This window comes from Cyprinodon tularosa, unplaced genomic scaffold (genome assembly GCF_016077235.1).
Source record: "Cyprinodon tularosa strain WSP-4 unplaced genomic scaffold, ASM1607723v1 ctg103, whole genome shotgun sequence".
NCBI classification, from domain to species: Eukaryota; Metazoa; Chordata; class Actinopteri; order Cyprinodontiformes; family Cyprinodontidae; genus Cyprinodon; species Cyprinodon tularosa.
Window position 1 is genome coordinate 297562 of NW_024037816.1, and position 4985 is coordinate 302546.

The following is a 4985-nucleotide window of genomic DNA, read 5'->3' on the forward strand; positions in this document are numbered from 1 at the left end:
GATGAAGTGCCTCTCTTCTTTTCCTCCAGACTCTGGGACCTTGATTTCCAAAGGAAATGCAAAATTTACTTTCATCAGAGAGCATGACTTTGGACCACTCACCAGCAGTCCAGTCCTGTTTCTCTTTAGCCCAGGCAAGACGCTTCTGACGCTGTCTGTGGTTCAAGAGTGGCTTGACACAAGGAATGCGACAGCAGAAACCCATGTCTTTCATACGTCTGTGTGTGGTGGTTCTTGAAGCACTCACTCCAGCTGCAGTCCACTCTTTGTGAATCTCCCCCACATTTTTGAATGGGTTTTGTTTCACAATCCTCTCCAGGGTGCGGTTATCTCTCTTGCTTGTACACTTTTTTCGACCACATCTTTTCCTTCCCTTCGCCTCTCTATTAATGTGCTTGGACACTGAGCTCTGTGAACAGCCAGCCTCTTTAGCGATGACCTTTTGTGTCTTGCCCTCCTTGTGCAAGGTGTCGATGGTCGTCTTTTGGACAACTGTCAAGTCAGCAGTCTTCCCCATGATTGTGTAGCCTATAGAACTAGACTGAAAGACCATTTAAAGGCTTTTGCAGGTGGTTTGAGTTAATTAGCTGATTAGAGTGTGGCACCAGGGGCCATCAATTTTGAACCTTTTCACAATATTCTAATTTTCTGATATGATGAATTTGAGATTTTCATTTGTTGTCATTTGTAATCATCAAAACTAAACAAAATAAACATCTGAAATATATGAGTTTGTATGTAATGTATGAATATAATATACAAGTTTCACTTTTTAAATGGAATTACTGAAATCAATCTACTTTTTCATGATATTCTAATTTTATGACCAGCACCTGTATATGCCTGAAAGTGCACATGCCGAGAAAAGGATAGCTAACGGGACAAGCCTTATGTAAACATTATCATCAGAATGACTGACAATTAGGAGGACCACTTATTTAGATGATCAACCTAGAAATAAAAGATTGTTCTCTATGCCTTTAAGTACTGGGTAACCAATCTACTTACAACTTATGATCATTGGAGGAGATTCAAAATGTTACAAAATTATGAAAATGTAAACAAATTGTTAAGATATGTGCAAATTCTGATGTTTGAATGAATGACATAAAAAACATGCAACATACAGTAATTACAAAGAATAAATATAGGTCAAATGAACACGCTTAAAAATATTTTTTTTGAGTTTTAAAACTTTCAAAATTAATAATTACAGTATACTTTTGATTGTATTTTCAGTCAAATGCAGACTCATCAAATGGAAAATAACATTAAACCAATAAGCCTTGAATACAAAAGAGAGGAAAGTGTGTCCTCCCCTGAGGTATATTTGTTTAAAACAAGCTTGGTTGTGTCAAGTGAAGTTACACACTATGGGTAGAGCAGCAAGAAATGTTATTCAGGTAAAAGTAGTGATTATTAGTGATAATTTATTAGATTTTTACTCACGTAAATTGAAAAGTACAACGCAGTAAAAAGTCATAAACGTTTTATTTTCCAAAATTTACTCAAGTAAATGTAACTGAGTATATGTAACTAGATATTATCCACATCTGCTTAGTAAGTGCATCTTCTTACTGCACCAGGAGATTACTACACTTGTTTTTGAGTAGACTTGTTTTCAATAGAAGATTAATATTATGTGTTAATTGAACTTTACTCTTTTTGCCAAGAAATTGGAAGCAATGACTTTTATATAAGTGTGTTTTTCTACTTGGACTCTTTTCTCTTTCACTTAACCTTTTATTAATATTATAGACACAACACCCTTAAAAAAGGATTGTGTACGGTGTCACTGACTGTCAGATATCTGTTAAGTCACCAGTCTTCTTGCATATTATCCCTGTTTTTAGAAAGCAGAACATTTTCAAGTTGGCAAATGAAAAAAAATGTTTTCTTTTTCACATTTAACTCTGTTTTGGGGGGGTTCTCTCTTCTCTCACATCTTCTCTCCTCTACCCTGTTTCTTTCTGAAGGCTTTATTTACTGTAATTATCTGCACCTGAAGCTCATTAGGAGTTTAGCTGAGGTTGGTCTCTATCATTCTGTGCATAATTTCTGTTTCTCCCTCTTTGACACTACACTGAAAGAAGTGAAATGTCCATTTAATTCGGTCAACTTAAAAGTTGATGTTGTTTCAACTTAAAAAATGCATGTGTGGTTTGAAACCAATAATTTCACTGTACCTGGGATTAAAAATCACTTATCACAGAAACAATCAACTAAAACAATTATTTTCCAAGTAAATAGCTACTTCAAGTCAAAGGTAATAGTGTCACTAGGCATTAATCCTTCCACATGCTGTAACTCACATGAATGTGACCTATTACCTGACTAATTGAAAATAGGTGTGAGCAGCACAGCACCACCATGAGCAAGGCAGCTGTTCCAACTAATGCAGTCTGCTCAGTTTTGGAATAGCAAGGATTATGATGGGCAGGAATAGTCATCAAGAGAAATTGCTCCGTTATCATATGGAGACCATTGCACGAACTCAGAGGAACTTAGCTTTAAAAAAAAACAATAGGATCAAACTAATGATCTAATAACAACTAAAGGTCAAGCTCTAAGTTATCATGACTTATACAGGTGCTGGTCATAAAATTAGAATATCATGAAAAAGTAGATTGATTTCAGTAATTCCATTTAAAAAGTGAAACTTATATATTATATTCATACATTACATACAAACTCATATATTTCAGATGTTTATTTTGTTTAATTTTGATGATTACAAATAACAACAAATGAAAATCTCAAATTCATCATATCAGAAAATTAGAATATTGTGAAAAGGTTCAAAATTGATGGCCCCTGGTGCCACACTCTAATCAGCTAATTAACTCAAACCACCTGCAAAAGCCTTTAAATGGTCTTTCAGTCTAGTTCTATAGGCTACACAATCATGGGGAAGACTGCTGACTTGACAGTTGTCCAAAAGACGACCATCGACACCTTGCACAAGGAGGGCAAGACACAAAAGGTCATCGCTAAAGAGGCTGGCTGTTCACAGAGCTCAGTGTCCAAGCACATTAATAGAGAGGCGAAGGGAAGGAAAAGATGTGGTCGAAAAAAGTGTACAAGCAAGAGAGATAACCGCACCCTGGAGAGGATTGTGAAACAAAACCCATTCAAAAATGTGGGGGAGATTCACAAAGAGTGGACTGCAGCTGGAGTGAGTGCTTCAAGAACCACCACACACAGACGTATGAAAGACATGGGTTTCTGCTGTCGCATTCCTTGTGTCAAGCCACTCTTGAACCACAGACAGCGTCAGAAGCGTCTTGCCTGGGCTAAAGAGAAACAGGACTGGACTGCTGGTGAGTGGTCCAAAGTCATGCTCTCTGATGAAAGTAAATTTTGCATTTCCTTTGGAAATCAAGGTCCCAGAGTCTGGAGGAAAAGAAGAGAGGCACTTCATCCACGTTGCTTGAAGTCCAGTGTAAAGTTTCCACAGTCAGTGATGGTTTGGGGTGCCATGTCATCTGCTGGTGTTGGTCCATTGTGTTTTCTGAGGTCCAGGGTCAACGCAGCCACATACCAGGAAGTTTTAGAGCACTTCATGCTTCCTGCAGCTGACCAACTTTTTGGAGATGCAGATTTCATTTTCCAACAGGACTTGGCACCTGCACACAGTGCCAAAGCTACCAGTACCTGGTTGAAGGACCATGGTATCCCTGTTCTTAATTGGCCAGCAAACTCTCCTGACCTTAACCCCATAGAAAATCTATGGGGTATTGTGAAGAAGATGCAATACACCAGACCCAACAATTCAGAAGAGCTAAAAGCCACTATTAGAGCAACCTGGGCTATCATAACACCTGAGCAGTGCCACAGACTGATCGACTTCATGCCACGCCGCATTGCTGCAGTAATACAGGCCAAAGGAGGCCCAACTAAATACTGAGTGCTGTACATGCTCATACTTTTCATGTTCATACTTTTCAGTTGGCCAACATTTCTATAAATCCTTTGTTTTTATTGGTCTTCAGTAATATTCTAATTTTCTGATATGATGAATTTGAGATTTTCATTTGTTGTCATTTGTAATCATCAAAATTAAACAAAATAAACATCTGAAATATATGAGTTTGTATGTAATGTATGAATATAATATACAAGTTTCACTTTTTAAATGGAATTACTGAAATCAATCTACTTTTTCATGATATTCTAATTTTATGACCAGCACCTGTAAATCCTGTCTGTGGTCAATATAGTTGGATCAGAATTATGTTTTTATTCTTTGAAATAAATATAGTTTTACATTTTTGTCACTACTTTATTCCAAATTACAATTGTAATTGTACAGATTTCATTTTTCCAAATAGAAAAAATAGATTATAAAAAAAGCATAAAACTTGTTTATGATCTGTTATAAGTTATAGTTTTACTATGTATGAATGTAGTTTCTTTCTTTGGCTTAAGGTAAAAAATATATTTCTAGTAAATCAAAATGTATAGTTTCAACCACATCAGAAACTTAATTTGAGACAAAGTAATAAATTTAGGTGTAACAAATTACAGTAATTTTTTCAAGTTGATACAAAGTATCTTTTTTTTTCAGTGTAGTGACTGCTCCTCTGATAATCCAACAGATCCGTAACTCAAAGATTTCCAGCAGACAGTGATCTGAAAATGTAAGGTTATCTCGGGTGTGAAAGGGAAGAAATCATTTTCTCTCCCCAAAGTGATGGACAGAAAACGAAAAGGAAAGGCAACAACAATTAGCTGTAGGATCAATGAGTGCGCCAACCTCCAGATATCAGGTAAACAGATTGCTGAGTGACCAGATTTGAGGATGGGAGGAGGATGAGGAGGAGAAGGAAGAAGGCCAGGGAGTGAAATGAGGCTGGATAATTAGGAGAAGCAGCCTGTATCCCCGAAGGAAAAGAGCAGCAAGCGCTGTACATGCAGCTATTTGCACCATCCCTCTGTCTCTATCTCTTTAAGAGCCACCAGGAGTGTGTGTGTGTGTTGGTGTG